The 24,497-nt window shown below is 49.0% G+C and overlaps 1 protein-coding gene across 12 annotated transcripts in view; it reads left to right on the top strand.

Moving 5' to 3' along the window:
• Positions 1 to 97: 97 nt before the first annotated feature.
• The window catches only part of PITPNM2 (phosphatidylinositol transfer protein membrane associated 2), a 164,578-nt gene continuing 140,178 nt past the window's right edge, over positions 98 to 24,497 (top strand). For 3 of the 12 annotated variants that reach the window (XM_034934747.3, XM_034934750.3, XM_034934744.4), the window contains exon 1: positions 101 to 443. The gene's annotated coding sequence lies outside the window, so the exon portion shown is untranslated. Of the gene's footprint in view, positions 480 to 24,497 lie in introns of all 12 variants that reach the window. The other 9 variants (XM_055096315.2, XM_057299552.1, XM_034934748.3 and 6 more) reach the window with 5 other exon arrangements.

Genomic DNA, 24,497 nt, shown 5'->3' with positions numbered 1-24,497 from the left:
GGGACGCGCCCCCGCCGCCGCCGCCGCCGCCGCTCCCCCGCGCGGCCTGAGGAGGCGCCGCCGCCACTGAGGGAATGCGAGCCCGGCCCGGCGCGCGCGGGCAGCAGCGGCCGCTGGGGTGCGCGGGGCACCGCGGCGCCGCGGCGTAGAGCTGTCCAGCCGGCCCCGGCCGCCCGCCCGGCGCTTCCTTCTCAGCTCGCGGCCGCCTCAGCGAGAGCCGCCCGCCAGCACGTGCGCCGCCGCCGCCGCCCGCCTGCGACGCTCGGGAGCAATGCCCGCCGGGGCTCTGCCGCTCGCCCGGGGCCAGCAGGCAGCGGGGGCGCGCGGGGCGCAGCCGGCCGGGCCGGGGCCGCGGGGCGGGCGCTCCCCGTGAGGCGGCGTGAGGTGGCGGCGGCCCAGCCGGGGCCCCGAAGAGGACAGAACCCGCGGCCGCGCCGAGCGGGGTGAGTGCGTCCGGGCGGCCGCTCCGCAGGCCCGCGGCGAGTCCCGCAGTGCCGGGCGCTGGCCGGGGACCTGGGGATCTGGGCGGCGGCTCCCAGAGAGGCCCCGGCCCGCCCGCCCGCCGAGCCGCGGGGGCTGGAGGAGGGAGCGGAGACCCGGGCAGGGAGGAGGGTGTGGCGTGCGGGAACCCCGCTCGGGAGACCGCCCGAGCCTGGCCTCAGTGAGTCGCCGGCCCTGGATCCGTGCCCGAAACGCTGATTTCCGAATTTCCGTCGGTCGCGACCGCGTGGGGGACCCCCGCCAGGGACAAGTGTCATAGCGGTCGGGGGGCAGGCGTGGGCAGTGCCGGTGCCAGGGCGAGGAAGGGGCTATCGGGAGGAAGCGGAGGTGAGCCCCCGGCCCGCCTTCTCTGCTTCCCGCCTCCAGCTGACCGTCCCCAGGCCCGGGCCGTGGCCTCTGCTTGTCGGGGGCCCAGGGCTGGGGTGTGGCCCGTCTCCATCCTCAGTGCCCCCTTCGTGTGGTAATGGGGTGCCGGCTCTGTCTTCTTCCAACCCCGAATCCTTTCTTATCCGTGGCAGGGCTGATCGGGGGGCCTTGGGGAGAGGGAAAGTTCAGTGTCCCCCGCCCCAGTGTGCACTGTCTCCCCGCAAGAAATCCCAAACGGCCACTCCAGGTGAACATAGTGCGCGCGGTGCAAATGTCATTTCAAGGCAAGTCCTCCAGGCGTGTCCCCTTTCCACCGACTTGCTCCTGCAGAGACATCCTGCACTCCTCTCCCTCCCTCTGAAGTGTGGGCTGGGTGCCTCTCCAAACACCCCGGCCTACCTGCCTCCCCCACCCAGAGTCTGGATTCTTCAAAGGAGACCTCACTGGAACATCTGTCTTTGTCCACAACCAGCTCTCTCCCCGGCCCCCATCTGGGAGTGACCAGAGCTGCTAGGATAGACCCCCCACTTCTGGAGGGAAGGCAGTAAGTGCTCCCCTTCATCTGAATCTCCCCTAACATCCATCCCCCAGACTCCTCTCTGCTCTGAACTCCCACTGCCTGCTATCTGTATCTCCTGTGTAACTCTTATCACCGTCTGCCTTATTTTATAGTTACTTTTCCATCTGCCTTATCTCCCCTGCTGGACGGTGAGCTCCCGGGCTGGAGTTGATTCATCTCTGGTCCCCTGCCCTGGTCAGTACCCTGCGTGCAGTCAGTGTCTCCGTGGAGCAGAAGGCCCCTCCAACGCTTGCCTCTGGGACCGTAGCTTGTCTGATTCCTGGACTGTTGCTGTTAAATTATTTTCCTTCCATGAAGAGACTGTATTCTGTGGTTGGAATGGACTTCCAGCCCTCTCCCACTGCAGAGAGAAACACAATGAGTTAGGAAGGGCTGTTTTTCTTGTAAGGAGTGGCTTGCCAAGTGAACAGGACAGTACATCCTGTGCCCTGAAGATGGCCAGGCAAAGACTCCAGATTCTCTGGGTAGTGAGTGTTGAATGGGCCATTCTCTCTCCTGGTCTTCCCCAGCTGCTCAGGCGTGGGAGGCAGCAGGGGAGAGAAGTGGACTGCGGGAGTCGAGAGACTGGGGTTCCAGGCCTGGCTTTTCCCATAACTTGCTACAGGAGCTTAACTAAGTCATTTGGTTTCTCTTGGTTTTGGTTGCACCTTATGGAATCTGAAAGAATTCCTCTGCGTATCTAAGGCCCCCTGGGATCTGGGTCCTGTCTACCTTTTCTGCCTCCACTCCTACCATTTCATTCATACCCTAAGCTGCAGTCGTCTCAGGCTACCTAGAGGCTTTCAAAGGCATGGTGCTCCCATGCCCTCCCTCTCCCCAGGTGCCTTCAACTCTTCACTGGTTGAGACCCAGTCTTGGCCTTCGCAGGTGGAATTGGTCCCTCTTCTGATTTTCGAACCACCCTAGTCTGATTTGCTTGCCACACAGAATGGCCCTTATCTGTTTACACGTGCCCCCCACTAGACTGTGAGCTCCTGGGCGGTTAGTGCTGTATCACGTTTCTCTGCATCCCCAATGCTTTGCTGCACAGTAAGGTACTTAGGAAAATAGTGAGAGGGTTGGCCTAGATCACCACTGAGAGCCCTTCTTGTCCAGAGTCGATTGCTTATACATTCTCTGTTATGGGGACCCATTGCCTTCCTCCGTGTCTAGAGGCCTGTTTTAACACCAAGCAGATAGATGCTCTCCTAACCAGCCCATCTAGTTAAAGTCTTTCCAACTTGGTCTTCGAGAAGACCAGTCATAGAGGATGTGCAGTTATCTGTAGAGATTAGCAGAGGAAACGTCTGGTACTTTGAGATCACTGCCTTGCTGTTTTTGGAAAAAATGCTGGGGCCGTGTGCTCTTTAATGTAAGCGTAGTGGTATTGCTCCAGTGTCTTTGGCCATGGGCAGGAGGAGCCACTGCTTATGACCGCAGAGTCAATCCAAAATGAGCCATTGTACGCCAGTTCTCAACTTCGCTTAGATGAGATCAATCCCTTTGCAGATAGTCACCCTGAAAGCTGCTTAACAGGACTCCCTGCCTCCAAACACAGATGCGGCTAAGTGGTCTTTGCACAGCTTCTCTGTAGGTCATTTGGTTGATGTTTATTAAGCTTTTACTGGTACCCTGGAATGTTATCAAAGAGAGCCATGGCAAATCCTCATCTGGTTTACTCTAAAACCATAATCTGAGGCATTTTCCCCTTTTCTAAAGGCTTCTTACAGTGACCCATATTAAAATTTTCTTTTAGAATTTAGGGCCAGGCAAACTTTGACTTCCCGCAGGAAACTAGGTTGCTTTCTCCTTTGATAATGAAAAGGAAAGTGGGGAAGGAAAACACGTTTTGTTTGTATACTATGCACAATGCAGTGTGTGCTTGGGCCTCCCTGACACACTGTGCAGGGTAGGTTGTATTCTTCCCCTTTTTCCCAGAGAAAGAAGTTAAGACACACAGAGAGGTCAACTAACTTGCCCAAGTTTCCCTGGATTTGCACTCAGTTCTGCTTCTTCGCCACACTATGTGTGGCTCTTTCTATACCACACTGTCTTTCCAACTGATTATGTTTCTCCTCTTCTCCTTGGCTTCCAGGCTGCTCAGCACACAATGTGATATTCCGTCTAGCAACTATATTACCCTCAACATCAGCATATTTATTGCTGCTTTCCTGAACTGTCTCTTTTTCTGTGTGTGTGTTTATGTAGAAATCTCTCTCCATATATTCTTTATAAAGTCATCACAAAAGGCTTCTGGAAAACTGTATGGATAAGTGAATTAAATATAGTAAGTAACACTGCTAGCTGGGCATGGTGGTGTGCGCCTGTAGCTGAGATGGGAGGATCCCTTTAGCCTAGGAGTTTCAGGCTGCAGTGAGTTATGATTGTGCCACTGCACTCCAGCCTGGGCAGCAGAGTGAGAAAAGAAAAAATAAATAAAAATAAAAAGGTAACATCATACCTAACACACTAACTCACAGTGTGGTTAGGGAGATGAGTCCGTGGGGAACAAAGGGTATGTGTGATAAGAGTTGTTGAAGGTAGAGTTCAGAGGAGGAGATGCCCTTTCTGGGTAAGGCAGTCAGGGTTGACTTCCTGAAAGAAGTGGGACTTGAAGGGGGCCTTGAAGAATGGGTAGTTTTGATAGTCCACAGCAACTGTAAAGGTGTGTAGGACTTAGAGTCTAAAATCTGTGGTTATCACAATGGCCCTGCAGAACAGGTCTTCTGGTGGGAAAGGAGAGAATTGGTCCAGATATTAAAGTGGGGAACCTGGTGATGCCTTTTTCAAATCTTCTATATCTTTGATGGAGGGTCCCAGAAGACTGGAGCTGGGAGGGCCTGCACCCTGTTGAGGATGAGAGGCAGAGGCTGGCAGAATAGAAGTGATTTGCACAAGACCTCTCTTCTAGCCTGGTACCCAAGTCCCTGATTACCGGTTTAATGCTCTTTTTTAAAAGTGACAGCCCTGTACATGGGTCCTTGTTTCCTGTAAAATGAGTATGGAGCATTGACCTCCTCATGCCCAGCCTAGCAACACCAGGACAAACCTCTGCTAAACATTTATGGTCAAAGACACGACGAGTGCTGTTAGGAGGGGCAGGCTGGCGTTTGCTTACTCTTTTTTTTTTTTAACTTTTATTGTATTTTTTAAAAATTATTATTATTTTTAGATGGAATTTCGCTCTTGTCGCCCAGGCTGCAGTGCAATGATGTGATCTTGGCTCACTGCAACCTCTGCCTCCCAGATTCAAGTGATTCTCCTGCCTCAGCCTCCTGAGTAGCTGGGATTACAGGCGCCCACCACCACACTGGGCTAATTTTTGTATTTTTAGTAGAGATGGGTTTCGCCATGTTGGCCAGGCTGATCTCGAACTCCTGACCTCCAGTGATCCGCCCACCTTGGCCTCCCAAAGTGCTGGTATTACAGACATGAGCCACCACGCCCAGCTGTTAACTTTTAAGTTCAGGGGTACAAGCGCAGGTTTGTTGTATCGGTAGACTTGTGTCATGAGGGCTTGTTATACAGATCATTTCGTCACTCAGGTACTAAACCTAGTACCCATTAGTTATTTTTCCTGATCCTCTCCCTCCTCCCACCCTCCACCCTCCAATAAGTCCCAGTGTGTGTTACCCCCCTCTATGTGTCCATGTGTTCTCACCTTTAGCTCCCACTTATAAGTGAGAACTTGTGGTGTTTGGTTTTCTGTTCTTTCATTAGTTTGCTAAGAATAATGGCCTCCAGTTTCATCCATGTTCCTGCAAAGGCCATGATCTCATTCTTTTTTATGACTGTATAGTATTCTATACTATGTGTATATATACCACATTTTCTTTTCCAGTCTACCATTGATGGGGCATTTAGGTTGATTCCATGTCTTTGCTATTGTGAATAGTGCTGCAATGAACATACGTGTGCCTGTATCTTTATGATAGAACTATATTTTTAGTAGAGACGACGTCTTGCTATGTTGCCCAGACTGGTCTGGAACTCCCAGGTTCAAGCAGTCCTCTTGAGGTGTGAGCCACTGTGGCTGGCCAAATTACTTATATTAACAACTGCCCTTGCTAGAGGACACAAAGGAGATTAACCAACAGGCAGGTTTCCGGTAACAGACAAATCAAAAACCCAAGACAACCTTGGAGAGAGAGCATGGAAAAATCAGCTTCACACTCTCCTTGTTGAAGTTCCCCATTCTTCATAAAGCTTTTCCTTGAGTGCCATTGCCTCTGAAGTCCCTTATCTCTATTGTGGAAAGGGGTCTTATTAAGACCTGGCTAGTCAGAAAGATCAGAGGTCATGATCAGGGACGTCAGCGGGAGTCATGGGTCCAGGGAAAAGGCAGAGTGTTATCAGAGCAGCAGCAGGACCCAAGAGACCTCAAGACTGATTCCAGCCTTGGAGCAGAAGCTGACAGCTCAAACTCCCTATTGGGTGTGGACATGCCAACCTGCAGCCTTAGGAGCACATGAATGTAGGGTGGAATAGCTCTGTCTGAGGAAAGTATATCCTGACTATGCATACATGTATGCATAGTTATTTGATTTATATTGTTGGCCATAGTTAGGTTCTTCTTTTTTTATTTTTTGTGACAGGGTCTCTCTCTGTCTCCCAGGCTGGAGTGCAGTGGTGCAATCATTGCTCACTGCAGCTTCAAACTCCTGGGCCCAATGATCCTCCTGCCTCAGCCTCCTGAGTAGCTGGGACTACAGACTTGTGCACCACGCTGGCTAACATAGTTATGTTCTATAAAGTCCCTCTTCAAACACTGAGTTAGTGAACACTGAACCACTGCTCCTAGGGAAAACACAGGGTTAGGCTCCTTTGAGCCTGCGGGGACAATATTTTCTTTAACCAATCCATATGTAATCTTATTTTATATATGTTTCTGTTAAAAGAGGTCGGGCATGGTGGCTCATGCCTATAATCCCAGCACTTTGGGAGGCCGAGGCAGGTGGATTACCTGAGGTCAGGAGTTCGAGACCAGACTGGCCAACATGGTGAAACCCTGTCTCTACTAAAAATACAAAAATTGGCTGGGCACAGTGGCTCATGCCTGTAATCCTAGCACTTTGGGAGGCCGAGGTGGGCAGATAATGAGGTCAAGAGATCGAGACCATCCTGGCCAACATGGTGAAACCCCATCTCTACTAAAAATACAAAAATTAGCTGGGTGTGGTGGTGTGCATCTGTAATCCCAGCTACTCAGGAGGCTAAGGCAGGAGAATTGCTTGAACCCAGGAGGTGGAGGTTGCAGTGAGCCGAGATCGTGCCCTTGCACTCTGGCCTGGTGACAGAGTGAGACTCTGTCTCAAAACAACAACAAAAAAGACACCCTATTTAATATGTATTATTGATTCATTAACATTAAACTCCTGGCCATCAACACTGTGACTCATGTCTGAATGAAGCTTCTCTAACACAAGAGATTTTCTCTGCACATCATAATCATCTTGCACCCAAGAACTAGACTGCACCTCAGCACTGTGATTGGGGGCCATTCCAAACAGCAAAATCACCAACACAAAGCACACAAGTGCCAAAAATGTGGCACTGCACAGACCACAAAAAGGACACTTGTTTCCATTAGGAGAGCTGAGATGGGAAGATAGAGGATGTCCCCTCGTTCAACCTCAGCAGGGAATGTGCCATCAGGCAACTCAAATTTTTTGCCAATTTGCACAAATTCGAAAATGAATTTGAAAGCACCATGAGCATTGATTTTGGGGTTACAGATAAATTTTAGTGACTAGGGTAATTCACAAATATGGAATCCATGGATAGTGAGGATCTGCCACCTTTGGCATCATGTCAGCCCCCACGGTGTATCCAGCCTAGCTCAGGGCACCTCACAATGCTGATGGTACTTAATGGATGAAGACTGGAGCTGCGGGATGAGGCTGTGGGCAGATTCTTGTGTTTGCTTGTCTTAGATGCTACAGAAAGACAAGCTGTCCTCCCTCAGCCCTGCTGTAGCTTCTTCTAGAAGGGCTGCTGCCAGCAGAATGGTGCCCATCTCTCTCTGCTCAAGTCTACAGGTAGGAGGGACCCTGTACTTTCATGCAGTGGGTTCTGGCGGCAGCCCTGCAATAGACTTGGCCTTTCTTAGGAGCTGAGACCAATCCTTCTCCCAAAGGAATAATCCTCTTACGGAGGTGTTTCAGGCCAAGATGGGGGGTTCCTGGGGCCCCCATGCCTCAAATTGTGGCCTTCTTATGCCTGGGCTCTCTCAGAGGAAGCTTTCCCAAGTCTTTTGCCTGTTGTGTGCCCTCTTAAGAGTTCGTATGTACGTCATACGGATTATTACTGTTTCTCCTCTGCAGAGCTGTTTATTTCCCCTTTTGAGAGGTGGCTCCTGGGGAGGGCCTGAATTTTCTCTTTTGGCAGCTGGGGGGCTTCCCTTCCAAGTCTGACTCACAGGCTGTGCTGTGGAGCAGGGCTGTGCACTTTGCTTCTGTTGTCCTCCTGGGATTAGAATCAGGCCCTTGGGCTTCCCAGCCCCCTAGGGAGGGCTCACTGGGCACCAGTGTCCTGCATGAGGTGGTGAGCCGGTGGGAGAGCTTGTTATGGGTGCTGCTGGCTCCACCCTCTGCTGTCTCTCTAGACAGCCCCTTGGAGGGAGGGAGTGAGGGAGTGGGGAGGGGGATAGGGATGGGTGTGTCAGGGTAGAAATAGGTGGCTATTCCCAGCTTCCATCAGTGGCGTGAGGTTGTCTGAGAGGCAGGGCTTCCCCACAGGTGTGGATGCGTGCTTAACACTGGCTTGGCGATGGTGCTCTGGAGAACAGGAGGACATTCTTCCTCTCGCACTGAAGGGCCCATTTAATTGCTTTCCTTGGTACTTTATAACAGTTGACTTTTCACTTGCTTTTTTTTTTTTTTTCATAAGGGGGAGAAAAACTCAACATTTTTTGCAATTAGAATTTTTCCCATGTGGGTAATCACACTGGAAAAAAGCATTTAAATCCTTTGAAAACCACACATAAGTGAGGCTCACGGAGCAGGGGGAACATTCAATCAGCAGGGGTGGCCAGACGTGGAGGCACTTCAGCGGGTTATCGTGTAAGGAAACAATTATTTTACATTTATTTTGGGTTTGCTTGTTGCAGCATATTTCAATTAGTTCGTCAGTGTTGTGCATCTGACAGGCCAAACGTTTATTGTGGTTGAACCATCTGGGAGGTGGGAGGCCTGCAGCCTTCCCCATGGCAGTCAGGAACTACTAGTTTAAAGGAAATTTGTTTGATGTGTTTAAGAACCCAACACTAAAACACCATTAATAACAAAATCCTCAAGAATTCTGAAAGCACTCTCACCTATTTCGCCATCAATTGGGTATGCATCACTCGAGACTTCATTCTTCCCCTAAGCGGGACATTTTCCAATATGCTGAAGCAAAGTTTTGAAGTGGCTTACTTAATTGGTCCAGAGCACGATTTGTATTAACCCAGCAAGGAAAATAGCTCACTAATTTATATTTGAGTGTGAAATAGCTTATGCATTTGCTGCTGGGAGTAGCAAGGGATGCATTTAGCGGATTCTTGCCATTAGTATGCAGCTGAGCTCCTGTCCTGTACTGTGATAGAGAGTGTTAGTTTGACTTCAGTTCCCAGCCTTGGGTGACTCACCAGAGCATTGTGAGTTCACGGTAGTGACTGCTGACCCGTGCAATTTGTCGTGCACTCTTTGAATACCAAGATTTTATAGTACCTGATTTCACCCATTTTTCATTTTACTTCAATTATTCCTCCCCACCACACCCCCGCTAAAAGTTCTCTTTCCTGAGGAATGTTCTGTCTGACTTTCCAGCAGGGGGGATAAAGGAATTTAGAATCAAACAAATAGGAGAGCCAGAAGGAGCACTGGAAAAAAACCGAGTCCAAGGGTTTGACCTTTCCACAAAGGGGAATGACTTTCCATTTCCCTGAAACCCTAAGATCACAGGGCTGGGTGTGGGGTGTTGGCAGTGGAGCGGGATTAAGACTCAAGGACACAGCTAGTGAGCTGGAGGCCGGCTCATAAAATCTGGGACGTGCAGCTCACTCAGGTTTGTCTTGGTGGCCTGGGAGCTGCAGGACTGGTGCTTGCAGGGTTCAGGCCAGTGGCTCCTATTCCATACCCAGCCTCGTCGACTCTGTGTTATGGGCTTTTCTGGTGCTTAAGATTCCTGCTCCAGGAGAAGGCTGCTCTTCCCTCTCCAGGAGACGGCTGCTCTTCCTTCTCCAGGGAAGCCTCCAAACCAGAGGCATCCCTGGCGTATCCCAGCTGCTTCTCAGGCTGGGGGGATCTTAGCTATTTGTGTTTGAGTTGCTGGTGCCAGGCCCAGTGGCATGGTAGTGATCCAGTGTCTGTGGATTGTTCTTGCAGAGGCAGTGGCTGGAGGTGCAGAGGGGAGGGGCCTTTCCCGCTTACCCACCTTTTGTCTAAGACACCGCAGTGCATGGCATACTTCTGCCCATTGTGCTTCACAGGACTCTCACAAATGTTGCTGTGCCCATTTTACAGGTGAGGAAACTGAGGCTCAGAGAAGTCATGGTATGGCCCTCAGTGCTTTCATTTGTTGTGTCTCACAGATGGGGACCCTAAGACTCAGAGATGTCATGACTTAGGCCTCACCACACAGGGAGTTAACTGCTGGCTGGACTCTAGACCTGATCCCTCATGTTCATGCTTGTGTTTGGTCATGTTCTGTTATACAGCCTGTGCTGTTGTTTTAAAAAATCCATCAGTATTTCCTGATCTAGTTGAGTCTAAGCAGTACAAAGTACCTTTCAATTTGGGTTTGTATGGGGTTTTTTTTTTTCCCTTTTCTTTTTTTCAAGAGGAAAACAGAATTCCTCTTCTGTTTGTTCTGTAGCTTTTCCTTTTCAAAGAGGCCAAAGAGATGCATGGACTTAGAGCAGATTCACCAAGACAGGATTACATGCTCTGGGATCACATCTGTCTATGTGACTTTGAGGCCAAATTTGGACCTGCTTGTGAAGTTGTCCAGCCATGCACCTGTAGGCTGGAGGTTAGAGAGCAGGAGTGGGGTCCAGCTAGGCCTCTGGGTTGTGGTCCTGGGGGGTTTAGGAGTCTTACTTGAGAGTCAGTGCCTTTTTCTCCCTTTAAGGGAGAACAACGTTCAGACTGGCTGGGTGACAGCTGGTCAAGCAGATCCCTGTTTATGGCCTCCTTTCTGTTAGGGGGTGGGGCAGGGGATTTTTTTAAAAAGAGCACAGTTCCTAGCAGCTTGTCCTGGAGGAGGGGCCTCGCTCACCTCCAGCCAGGGCCAGCTTAGTCTCCATCTTTCCCTGAGCCTGCTCACTTTTGCTCTTTTCCTTGTTCTCTGACTCATTAAAGAAGGAGCAGGGGCCCAGAGCTGACCTCATGAATAGGGCAACAGGAAGCCAGGTTGGGAAGGAGGAGGCTGGAACTGGTGGCTGTGTCCTCTGGGGGTGCCCGCCTTCCTTGCTGTCTCTGGGCTGTTCTGGGCTGAAGGAGCAGAAGGGCCTGTGGCCACTGGGCTAAGAGGATTAAGAGGTGATGCAGGTGGTCCCAGTGTGGGAACCTCTGACTCAGGTCCCCTTAGCAGGAGTTATAGGGCCTGCGTTCCCCGGGGGCCTAAGGGGGCATGTTCAGAGCAGCTGAACCTGGTTCTTGATCTAGATAGAGACACACCCCTTGAACTTCTCAGACCATCTAGAGTCAGACCTGCGTTGCTGTCCTCTTGATTTAGCTCCCAGGACCTGGGTGTCCCAGCCAGCCTGTGGGGTGCCAGGGGACACTGAGTTATCCCTTTTTAGGTTTCCTCAGGTTGCCTAACTTGGTTCTAAATTTGAAAGAGGGATTTAATTAAATCTCTGGATGAAAGAAAACTTGGGGGAGGTGGTCTGTGGGGAAGGGGTGATAATAAGTCATACCTGGAAAAGTAGAAGTGGACTACTTGGCCTCTGGGATGGACAGGGATTCCCCAGAAAGCAAACAGTGAGGTCTCAGGGCTGGGCCTCCCTTCTCTCCAGGTGGTGGATTGCCAGTTTATTCCTACTCTCACTATAGTCTTGCCTAGGTGCTTAGAATAACCCAGAAAGATTCTAAGCTTCTGGCCATGTTAAGGCCTCAGATGCAGAGAGAAAATGCAGTAGATTCCAGCAGATGTGGTGTGTGGGAGAGGACAGGAAGGGTCTCTGGAAGCCCAGTGGAAAAAGAGAGGCACCAGGTGAGGCTTTGGATAGAGCAGGAAAGAAGGCAGAGATGTGCAGTTGTCTGTTTTTTTTTTTTTTTTTTTTTTGAGAGGTAATCTCTCATTGTCGCCCAGGCTGGAGTGCAGTGGCACGATCTCGCCTCATTGCAAGCTCTGCCTCCCGGGTTCATGCCATTCTTCTGCCTCAGCCTCCTGAGTAGCTGGGACTACAGGTGCCCGCCACCACACCCAGCTAATTTTTTTGTGTTTTTAGTAGAGACAGGGTTTCACTGTGTTAGCCAGGATGGTCTCCATCTCCTGACCTTGTGATCCGCCTGCCTCGGCCTCCCAAAGTGCTGGGATTATAGGTGTGAGCCACCGTGCCTGGCCAACGATTGTCTGTTTTTAAAAACTGAGGTGAATTTACGCATGATATGAAATTAACCATTTTAATTATTTATTTATTTATTTTTGAGACAGGATCTCACTCTTTCCCAGGTTGGGGTGCAGTAGCACAATCGTAGCTCACTGCAACCTCAATCTCCTGGGCTCAAGGGATCCTCCTGCCTCAGCCTCCCAAGTAGCTGGGACTACAGGCGTGCATCACAGTGCTTGGCTAATTGCCTAATTTTTTGTAGAGACAGGGTCTTGCTATGTTGCCCAGGCTGGTCTTGAACTCCTGGCTTCAAGTGATCCTCCTGCCTGGGCCTCTCAAAGTGCTGGGATTACAGGTGTGAATCACTGTGCCCAGCCTGTAAAATTAAAATTTAATTTTATAAAATTGAAAGGATTTTTAAGTACATAATTCAGTGTTATATAGTATATTCACAGCAGTGTGCACTCACTGGCTCTATCGAATTCCAGAACACTTTCATCACTCCAGAAGGAGACCCTACACCCATTGGCAGTCACTCCCCATTCTTCCCTCTCCCAGCCCCCTGGCAACAACTCGTCTACTTTCTGTTTCTATTGATTTACCTATTCTGAACATTTCATATTTATATTAAATGGAATCATACAATGTATGGCCTTTTGTGTCTGGTTTCTTTCACATAACATAGTGTTTTCAAGGTTCAACCATGTTGTATCATGGATCAGTACTTCATTCCTTTTTTTGTGGTAAAATATACATAATATAACATTTACCATTTTAAACATTTTTATTTTTGAAACAGGGTCTCTCTCTGTTGCTTGTGCAGTGACACCAACACAGCTTACTGCAGCCTCGAACTCCTGGGCTCAAGTGATCCTCTTGCCTCAGCCTCCCGAGTAGCTGGGACTACAGGCATGCACCACCATGTCTGGATAATTTTTGTATTTTTTTGCAGAGATGGGGTTTTGCCATGTTGCCCAGGCTGGTCTTGAACTCCTGAGCTCAAGCGATCCACCCACCTCAGCCTCCCAGAGTGTTGAGATTACAGGCGTGAACCATTGCACCGGCCGTCTTTTCTTTTTAAGACTGACTAATGGTTCATTGTAGGCATACACCACATTTTCTTTCTTCATTCATCCATTGATAGACGTTTAGATGTTTCTGGGCCAGTGAAATTTTGACTTTGGTTTGCTTCTGGATGAGGAACAACAAAAGACAACTGAACTAGGAGGGTTTAGGGATCCAGAGACATCAGTTGTCCCATTTCCAAGGTAAGTGACCACTGACAGTTGCCTGACAGTTGCATCTTTCTTTTGTTTTGCTTTCTTCTTCTTCTTCTTCTTCTTTTTTTTTTTGAGACAGAATCTCGCTCTGTCACCCAGGCTGGAGTACAGTGGTGTGATCTTGGCTTACTGCAGCCTCCATCTCCCGGGTTCAAGTGATTCTCCTGCCTCAGCCTCCTGAGTAGCTGGGACTACAGACACGCACCACCACGTCCCGCTAATTTTTGTATTTTTAGTAGAGATGGGGTTTCACTTTGTTGGCCAGGCTGGTCTTAAACTCCTGGCCTCAAGTGATCCACCTGCCTCGGCCTCCCAAAGTGCTGGGATGATAGGTGTGAGCTACTGCACCCAGCCACGAGAGCACCTTTCTGTGCCTTGGTTCCAATACCCACCTGGTAACAGTAGCAGTGGTCCCTCAAGGCTGCTGTGTGGATTCAGAGAGACTGGCTGGGAGGGTGGCTTTATGAGCTGTCAAGTACACTCATGAGCTGCTGTTGTCCTGGTCAGGCACAGAGCAGGTATTCATCAGTCATGAGTATGAGGGTTGGTAGGGCACAGCCTTCTTCTGCCCACCTGGGCCTTCCATGATCTGGAAGGAGCCAGAGGGGCTCACCTGTGATTCTATCTGCCAGAGGGCCCCCTTTCCTGAAGAGGTTCTGGGGCCAGCTCCAGGAAAAGGTGGCAGGTATGTGTCCTGGCTCTTGGTGGCCTTCAGAATGTGTGCTGACTCCTAACAGATAGTGGTAGGGAAGGCACGAGACACATAGCCTCCTGTAGTTCTGTCCCCTTGGTCCGCCTCTTTGGTGCTCCAGGAAATGAATCCAGGAGGATGACATGGGCAGCCGCCTGGGTGGCTGGCTCAGAGCGGAAAGTCAGTCTGGCATTCACGAAGTCACACTTGCCCTCATTAGGCTAATTAACTTTCGATGTGGAAGTGCTCCATGAGCAAGTGACTTAGGAAATCCATTATCAGGCCAGGGTCAATTTTGTGTGCTGTGGTGCCTATGACGCTGTTCTGTACATCTCCATATTCACCAATTAAGGGGGCTTAATTATTATTATTATTATTTTTTTGAGACGGAGTCTCGCTCTATCTGGCCGGAGTGCAGTGGCACAATCTCGGCTCACTGCAATCCCTGCCTCCTGAGTTCAAGCGATTCTTCTGCCTCAGCCTCCTGAATAGCTGGGAGTACAGGCACCTGCCACCATGCCTGGCTAATTTTTTGTATTTTTAGTAGGGACGGGGTTTCACTGCATTAGCCAGGATGGTGTCAATCTCCTGACCTCGTGATCCACCCACCTCGGCCTCCCAAAATGCTGGGATTACAGGTGTGAGCCACCATGCCTGGCCAAGTGCTTAATTATTAACTTAGGGCTGGGTGACTAAGGAGGAGTTGCATTCAACATGCTTTGAGAATTTTAAGGCCATTTGTGAATTAGCTGTAATATGGTAAATAATCATACTCTTAATCTTGTGAGCTGTGTTCTAGATTACATGGAAGATAAGCTGAGGCTGAGGGGTTGATTTATTGAAGGCCACAGGGATTGAGACTGAGGGGGAGTCAGAAAGAACAAGAAGGAGGCCCTTTTCTTTAACACCAAGTTAAATTTCTATTTTTTGTTATTTTTTCTGGTTTTGATAAATGAGTTTAATTTTTTTTTTTTGAGACAGAGTCTCGCTCTGTTGCCCAGGCTGGAGTGCAGTGGTGTGATCTCGGCTCACTGCAAGCTCTGCCTCCTGGGTTCACGCCGTTCTCCTGCCTTAACCTCCCAAGTAGCTGGGACTACAGGTAACTGCCACCACACCCGGCTAATTTTTTTGTATTTTTAGTAGAGACAGGGTTTCACCAAGTTAGCCAGGATCTTCTTGATCTCCTGACCTCATGATCCACCTGCCTCAGCCTCCCAAAAGTGCTGGGATTACAGGGGTGAGCCACCGCGCCTGGCCAAAAAAATTTTAAGTAATGTATGTTCATGGGAAATTAACAAAGATAAATTAAAAAACCAAATAATTAAAAAATGTCCATCAACTGATGAATCGGTAAAGAAAATGTGGTATATACATTCAACAAAATATTATTCAGCCATAAAAAAGAAGGAAATCCCAAAATGGGTAGGGTGGCACGGGCTTGCAGTCGCAGCTACTTGGGAGGATCACTTGAGCTCAGGAGTTTGGGGCTATGGTGTGCTATGATCTCGCCTGTTAATAGCTACTGCACTCCAGCCTGGGCAGCGTAGCGAGACCCTGTCTCTAAAAAACCAAACAAAAAAGGATATCCTGCCACGCGGAATAACATGGATGAACGTTTAGGACATTATGTTACATGAAATAGAACAGTCACAGAAACGCAAATCCTGCATGATCTCACTTATACAAGGTACCTAGAGTAGTCAAATTCATAGACTCAGAGAGTGGAATGGTGGTTGCCAGGTCTGAGGGGAGGAAGCAATGGGGAGTTAGTAATCTACAGGCATAATGTTTTAGTCAAGTGAGGTGAATAAGCTCTAGAGATCTGCTATACAACATTGTACTTATAGTCAACAATAACATATTTTACACTTAAGTTTTGTTAAGGGGGAGGTCATATGTTACTATGGTTATCACAGTAAAATTTTTAAAACGTCAAATGGTTTAAAAATATTTAAAATGAAAGTACATTATTCCTAGCTATAAACATGTTTTATTTTTGCTTTTTTTAAAAAATGGAACCTGAACCTACCTATAGGTTGCAGGTTTGTTCCTGCCACCGGGAAGGATTCCATCTTCACCCTGGACGTCTTTGCTTGACTTCTGCCTTTGTGGTCTCCTAGACTGGGTGTGGCCACATTTAATTCAGCATGTGTAAAGTGCTGGCTGGTGTGGGGTGTTTCCAGCTGCCACACAGTGGGCACTGCGAAAGGCTGCTTTCCATGAGAATGTCTGTCCACATGGTTAGGTTCCCAGGCTAGCCCACCAACAAAACATGATCTATCGTGCAGCTGAATTTCTGAGCTTTCTCCTGCTAGGCCCACCAGCTACAGCACCTGTGCTTGTTGGGGAACTTACTGAATACCAGAGCCTCACTTCATCCCACAACAACCCTCTGTAGTCAGCTCTGTTGTACAGATGAGAAAACTGAGTCCCGCAGAGGCCTTACTTCCTCAAGGTCCCATGGCTAACAGATTCAAATTTAGGCCACCTGGCCCTGAGCCTTATGTTAAAGTGCTGCTTTTGACACTTCACCACACAACGGGCCTATTTTGGAGTTAAATAGGCTTTTGGAGTTAAGTAGGCTTTTGAGCCTACTTAACCTTGGAATCTAAGCATTTTGTAAAACCTTTTTTTTTTCCCTTGTAAGTGGGAAAACCTGTCCTGGGCGCACCCAAGAAAGAACACTTCATGTTTTCAAGGCTTGAGAGCAGCCTCCCTGCAGCCTGGTTTGAAGGAGGCATTTGTGTGTGCAAGAACGGTTGTGCCTGGAGGGCTTCCTGGCACTGACTCATGCGAAGCCCATTTGTCCAGGACCCTGTGGGTGACACTGCCGCAGACTCTTGCAGGAGGTGTGGAGTGGTGGTTTCCATCACGTCACCAGTGTCCTGGGTGTGCTCTTACCTGGTCATATGGCTCAGGGGTGGTCACCGGGCTTGGCAGACCCCAGCACTTTGGGAGGCCAAGGTGGGCGGATCGCAAGGTCAGAAGATCGCAACCATCTTGGCTAACATGGTAAAACCCTGTCTCTACTAAAAATACAAAAAATTAGGTGGGCGTGGTGGCACGCGTCTGTAGTCCCAGCTACTTGGGAGACTGAGGCAGGAGAATCACTTGAACCAGAGGTGGAGGTTGCAGTGAGCCAAGATCATGCCTCTGCACTCCAGCCTGGGCAACAGAGCGAGACTTGACCTAAAAAAAAAAAATGGATAAAGTAGCTCCTGATTGGAGATATTCCTTATCTTGTTGAAATCTTTGCCTATCCCTCAGTCTCTATGTTTTTAAGAGTAATGAGGCTGGGGCCAGATGCGGTGGCTCACGCCTGTAATCTCAGCACTTGGGAGGCCAAGGTGGGCGTATCACCTGAGGTCAGGAGTTCAAGATTAGTCTGGCCAACATGGATCTGGGGACATAGAGATTTGAGCAAACTTTTTCGTGTACAGTGAGGGAGGAGCGTGTGTGTGTGTGTGTGTGTGTGTTCATTAATAATTGTGATGCTAAGGTTGCCTTCGGTAGTTCATCTAGATATTTTTTCCACATTCCTCATGTTTCTACTTTTTCCTGTATTTTGGATTCTCCATTTGAAGGCAGGGAAAGAGGAGGAGGTTGAAGGGAAAAGTATTCTAGTCCTTTCCAAACATTATCATGGAAGATTTATCAAGGGAGATCGAAACAGTCTCTTCTTCCCACCACCTACTGTCATCCCACAGAGTTTAAGAAAATACTCAAATTCTCTCTCTTCCATTGGCATCAGATTCACAGCCCTGCCTGTGGTGGGAAGTGACTTTGGTGCATTGGCTTCATTCCCACAGTGGACATAATTGAGGCGCTGAGTGATCAATGTATTTGTTCAGGGTCACACAGCCAGCAGACACCAGAGCTGGAACTAGAATTGGATTTTCCTGACTCTACAGCCAGCATTCTTCTTTCTGCTGCTCTGTACACAATGGCAGGAATGAAGTAGGCAGATGGCAGGGGTTTGCCATGGAGCCATATCTGGGGCTCTTATGGGACTTGCCTCTTCCCTGCCTCTAAAATTTCAGGTTTGGCAAGTATTGGTGAGGATGTGGAGAAATTGAAACCCTCGTGTGTTACTGGTGGGAATGTCAAATGGTTGCAGCTGCTGTGGAAGACAATTTGGTGGTTCCTCAAGTGGTTAAACACAAAATTCCCATATGACACAGTAGTTCCACACCTAGTTCTAGGTCTATACCCAAGAGACTTGAAAGCAGGGACTTGAACAGATACTTGTAGCTTAATGTTCATAGTAGTGCTGTTCTCAGCAGCCAAAAGGTGGAAACAACTCAAGTGTCCAGCAGTTGATGAGTGGATAAACAGAACGTGGTCTGTTCATATGCCATACTGTTTGTTTCCATCAAACAATATGTGTCAGCATTCCATTCCTCTTTATGGCCAAATAATATTTGCCAAGTATTGAATGAACCATGGATGAACCTTGAAAACATTTTAAATGAAAGAAGTCAGACACAAAAGGACAATATTGTATGATTCTACTTATATGAGGTACCTAGAATAGGCAAATACACAGATACAGAAATAGAATAGTCGTTATCAGGGATTGGGGAGGGGAGATGGGGAATGAGTGTTTAGTGAGTACAAAGCTTCTGGTTGGGATAATGAAAATGCTCTGGAAGTGGATAGTGGTGGTGGTTGTACAACATTGTGGATGTCCTTGATGCCACTAAATTTTACACTTATAAATTGTCAAAATGGTAAAAAAAAAAAAAAAAAAAAGGGAAAGAAAAGAACAAAAGAATGACAACAAACAAAAATTTCAGGCTTGTAGGGCTGTTCATGAATACTGCTGAGAACCTCCAGTGGCTCTCGGGGCTGGACCACACCTGGCCCTGTGTTTATGGAGCCCTGGCTTTCCCAGACACTGGGAGAGGCGACCCCACACCTGTGGCCCAGCTGAGAGCTCCTTGCTCAGCAGTGTACCCGCCATGCTCTTGGGGGAGTGGAGGTGGGTGTTCCTGGCAGTTAACGGCCATGTCTGGTCACTGCGTATGAATGACATCTGTCTCTGCAATGCTTGTGCACCTGACGTTGGGCATGTCCTTATATGGCTCTCGCTTGCTCTCAGTGAGTGGAAAGATAAATACCTTTTCAAAGAGCAGATGCCAACTGCCTGCGGTCCCTGGCATCCACAGCTGCAGAGCGAGTGGGAGACAGTTCTGTTGAGGGGCAGGTGCTTCAGTCCTGGGGGAATCGGGCACTGGGTGTGCCGAGAACCCAACAGGCCTCATGCAGACAGCCTGAATGTGGAGCAGGGTTCTGCCACGGACATGCTGTGGGACCCTGAGCAGGTCACATGCTTTCTCAGAGCTTCTCTTTCCTTCCTGCCTCTGGTTGGTCCTGAGGTTTAAAGGAGAATGTATGTGAAAGGGCCTAGCACAGTTCCTGGCACCTCCCAGAGCTTGACATGCACTTGGATTCATCCTTGTGTCTGGACCATGTGATGATCCCTTCCAGTAAGCAGTCACAGTCGGCTGGGGGCTGCTTCTTCCATCAGGACCTAGCACAGACACAGGCTAGGAGCTGCTCTGGAAGGGCAGTGGAAGGTATGGCTGGCTGGCAGGGTGAGGTTCTGTGATTGGGGCAAGAGTAAGGGTGATGTCCTTGAGGGATTCCAGATGGAACCAGACTCTCCCTCTGCCTCCTGGAGCCTCTGCTCCTAGGGCAAGCATGCAGGGGCTTGTGCACTACCATATCTCTGTGTTAATTCCCTAGGGCTGCCGTAACAACCCACCACAACCGGATGGCTTAAAACAATGAAAATATATTGTCTAACAGTACTGGAAGCCACACATCCAAAGTTTGGGTTTCGGCAGTTTGGTTGCTTCTAGAGACCACAAAGAGTATCTGTTCCCAGCCTCCCTCCTAGCTGCTGGTGGTTGCAGGCCATTCTTGGCATTCCTTGACTTGAAGACACATAATTCCAATCTCTGCCTAAGTTGTCACATGGTTGTCTCCCTCTGTGTCTATCTGCCTCTGTGACTTTTCTCTTATAAGGACACCAGTCATTGGATTTAGGGCTCACTCTACTCCAGTGTAACCTCACCTTAACTAATGACATCTGCAGTGACCCTATTTCCAAGTAAAGTCACATTCTGAGTTTCTGACAAGGATATGAGTTTTGGGAGGACATTCTTCAACCCATATAATCTCCATATTTGTTGAATGAATGAATGAATGTGAAAGCCATCCTCACATGTCTGCTCAGGTGTATTGATGTAGAATAGAAGGTGGGGATGTCTCTGGTGCCCTAGGCATGTGAGGGTGGGGTGGGGGACAGCACCAGGATCATCCCCTTTTCCTGTCCAAGCCTCTCCTATTTCTGGCCTCTACACCCTAAGCTTAGCACCCTGGCCACCTCCTGACTCAGCCAGTTTTTCAGGTAGAAGCAATTACATTTATTACAGGGAAGGCTGTTCTCACCTTCCTTTCTGCCCAGCATCTCAAAACTCTTTTTTTTTGAGATGGAGTCTCGCTCTGTCACCCAGGCTGGAGTGCAGTGGTGCGATCTCGCCTCATTTCAAGCTCCGCCTCCTGGGTTCACGCCATTCTCCTGCCTCAGCCTCCTAAGTAACTGGGACTACAGGCGCCCGCCACCACGCCCGGCTAATTTTTTGTATTTTTAGTAGAGATGGGGTTTCACCGTGTTAGCCAGGATGGTCTTGATCTCCTGACCTCATGATCCGCCCGCCTCGGCCTCCCAAAGTGCTGGTATTACAGGCGTGAGCCACCATGCCGGGCCAATCAAAGCTTTCTTTTGTTTCTCTTCCCCTTCCCCTTGGAGCCAAGAAGGACACAGGGATGGCTCGATGGCCTTGGGCAAATGACCTTGCCCCCAACCTTAGCTTCTGTTTGCAAATGAAGGAGGCAGACCTGGGTGTTTCCAAAGGTCTTTTCCATCTATAATTATCTCTACTGTTTTATTGCTGAGATAATTGTGGGCCAGGAAAGTGTGCCCTTCCATCCCACACAAGGCAGGACTGAAATCCATAGGCCCTCATTTCCAGCCTGTCCCCAAATGCTCTGTGCCATCTCCTGGAAGCCCTCTGGGATTAGCATGATTCATATGTGGTTCCCTGGGGTCCTCACTGTGCCCTGTGTGTGACACATTAATTCACAAGTACTACTGGCCTGGGCGACTTATCGAGACCCCATCTCTGCAGAAAATTTAAAAAATTAGCTGGGTATGGTGGTGTGTACCTGTAGTCCCAGCACTTGGGAGGCCAAGGCGGGAGGATCACTTGAGCCCTGGAGTTTGTGGCTGCAGTGAGCTATGATCGTACCACTGCACTCCAGCTTGGGCAACAGAGCAAGACCTCATCTCAAAAAAAAACAAACGCAAAACAAAATTCACAAGTACTAGCCTGCCATTCAGATGGTATGCAGGAGTGTGCGTGTTCATGTGTGTGTGTTGTTTTCCCCGTGTTCCTCTCCCCTCTGTTTCCTCTGTAGGCAAGAACTCTATGCATTTTTCTGTGTCTCTGTGTTCCCCCAGTACAAGTACCCAGCACAGGACTCATTATGCTGGGTTGTGGGCCAGCCTCAGAAACATAAGTTAAATATTAGGAGATCTACTAAAAGAAAAAAGAGAAAAATATACAAATAAAACAACTACTGTGCTTTCAGTTGATGCCAGAAAAGCATTTGATAAAGTTCACTATCCATTTAATTTTTTTTTTTTCTTGAGACGGAGTCTCTCTGTTGCCCAGGCTGGAGTGCAGTGGCGCAATCTCGGCTCACTGCAAGCTCCGCCTCCCGGGTTCACGCCATTCTTCTGCCTCAGCCTCCTGCGTAGCTGGGACTACAGGCACCCGCCACCATGCCCAGCTAAATTTTTTTGTATTTTTAGTAGAGATGGGGTTTCACCGTGTTAGCCAGGATGGTCTCGATCTCCTGACCTCGTGATCCGCCCGCCTCGGCCTCCCAAAGTGCTGGGATTACAGGCGTGAGCCACCACGCCCGGCCTATCCATTTAATTTTTTTAGAGACAGGACTCCCATGTTGCCCAGGCTGGCCTTGAACTCCTGGGCTTAAGGGATTCCCCTGCCTCAGCCTGCCGAGTAGTTGGGACTACAAGTGTGCGCCACCATGCCTAGCCTCGTTACTCCTTTTTTTGAGATTGAGTTTCGCTTTTGTTGCCCAGGCTGGAGTGCAATGGCAGTGATCTTGGTTCACTGCAATCTCTGCCTCCCGGATTCAAGCAATTCTCCTGCCTCAGCCTCCTGAGTAGCTGGAATTACAGGTGCCCACCACCACACCTGGCTAATTTTTGTATTTTTAGTAAAGACGGGATTTCGCCATGTTGGCCAGACTAATCTTGAACTCCTGACCTCAGGTGATATGCCCTCTTGGCCTCCCAAGTGCTGAGATTACAGGCGTGAGCCCACTGGCCCCAGCCTCATTAATCTTAAAAACGTAGAGACTGAGGGATAGGCAAATATTTCAACATGATAAAGAATATCTGCCATCGGTAGCTACTTTATCTTTTTTTTTTTTTTTGATATCGAGTCTCGCTGTATTGCCCAGGCTGGAGTGCAGTGGCGCGATCTTTGCTCACTGCAACCTCCGTCTCTGGGTTCAAATGATTCTCCTGCCTCAGTCTCCCGAGTAGCTGGGATTACAGACGTGTGCCACCATGGCCAGCTAATTTTTTGTATTTTTAGTAGAGGCGGGGTTTCAACACGTTAGCCAAGATGGTCTCGATCTTCTGACCTTGTGATTTGCCCCCTTCAGCCTCCCAAAGTGCTGAGATTACAGGCATGAGCCACCGCGCCCACCCCCCCACCTTTTTTTTTTTTTTTTTTAACTTGAGACGGGGTCTTGCTCTGTCACCCAGGCTGGAGTGCAGTGGCGTGATTTAGCTCACTGCAACCTCCACCTCCTGTGCTCAAGTGATTCTCCCACCTCAGCCTCCTAAGTAGCTGGGACTACAGGTGTGAGCCAGCTTTTTTTTTTTTTTTTTTTTTTTTTTTTTTTTTTGTAGAGATGGGGTTTCACCATGTTTACCAGGCTGGTCTTGAATGCCTGAGCTTAAGTGATCCCCCTCGGCCTCCCAAAGTGGTAGGATTATAGGCATGAGCAACCGCACTCAGATACTTTATCCTTAATAGTCAAATGCTCTAGTAGCATTTTCCAAAGTATGTTTGAGGAACACAGAATGCTCCTGGGTATTGCATCAAAAAAGCATTCCAGGGCCAAATAACATCTAGGAAGCACTGTTGCTCTAAGACACATTCCTTTTAATGTCTGTTGCAAGACAAGCATGCCTTCTCTCTCTTTAGTACTGATCGTTATTCTAGATTCAAACCAATGCAACAGGCTAGGAAAAAGAGGCAGGCTGGGCGCAGTGGCTCATGCCTGTAATCCCAGCACTTTGGGAGGCCAAGGCGGGCGGATCACGAGGTCAGGAGATTGATACCATCCTGGCTAACGCGGTGAAACCCCGTCTCTACTAAAAATACAAAAAATTAGCCAGGCGTGGTGGCGGGCGCCTGTAGTCCCAGCTACTTGGGAGGCTGAGGCAGGAGAATGGCGTGAACCCGGGAGGCAGAGGTTGCCATGAGCCCAGATCGCGCCACTGCACTCCAGCCTGGGCGACAGAGCGAGACTCCGTCTCAAAAAAAAAAAAAAAAGAAAAGAAAAAGAGGCAGGGCATAACTCTCAGATAGGAGGTTGCAAAATGAATGTTTTGAGTGGATACAGCCGTTGTCTTAGGTTTTCAAAGTAGACAAACTCAAAATTAATTAGAATAAGACAGTATGGCAGCCTGTTGCAAAATAAGTAGGCAAACACCATTGTTTTTCTATGCGTCAGTGGAAACCATTGTTGAATTTGATGGGTAGGAGCACCTCTAACACCTGTTTGCTTGGGCATCAACACGCCAGTGACCTTATTTTCTGGTTAGAAACAAGAGTAACACCCGGACAGTTCAGGCAGCTGCCAGCGCCTCCTGGGTCCCCTGCGATCTGGACTCCCAGGAAATGGAGGGCAGCGGTGTAAGTGGCGTGATGCAGGGTGTTCAGCATCTCTCAGTGGGGTTATTCTGAGGACTCTTCCAGAATGTTTTGAACACATTTGTGCACCATTAAGTCGTTGTCACAGAGCCTGGAAGTCCATTATTTCAAGCTCAACTCATCCTGGATGATGGATGTGACTTGAGGAGGGATGAACCATTCGTGCATTCTCCAAGGGCAGGGCTCTCAGAAATTCCCTGTAGCTTTGTGGTCCCTTGCCCTGGCATCCCCTAGACCACCGTGCTGAGGGCAGTGTTTGGACGAGACCCCAGTGAACAGAGCCTGGTTGTTGGAAGTAAATCTTTTGCTCCTGCTGGAAACCAGAGAACAGACACTGCTTCATCACTGCTGTCATTCATGCAAGCTTCATCACATTTTCCCAGTCATTATCCTGATCTTTCTCAAAGGCAATTCTTGCCTCTCTTTCAATCAACAGAGAACCCTAGAGATAATTCAGTCTTTGAGGGATTGCTGAGTCATTCAGCTGACTGGGGCTACCACGATGAAGCTGAAGTTC

Source organism: Pan paniscus, chromosome 10, assembly GCF_029289425.2.
Source record: "Pan paniscus chromosome 10, NHGRI_mPanPan1-v2.0_pri, whole genome shotgun sequence".
Taxonomy (NCBI): domain Eukaryota; kingdom Metazoa; phylum Chordata; class Mammalia; order Primates; family Hominidae; genus Pan; species Pan paniscus.
Note: the sequence above shows the minus strand (reverse complement) of the source record. Positions and strands in the feature narration are given on the sequence as shown.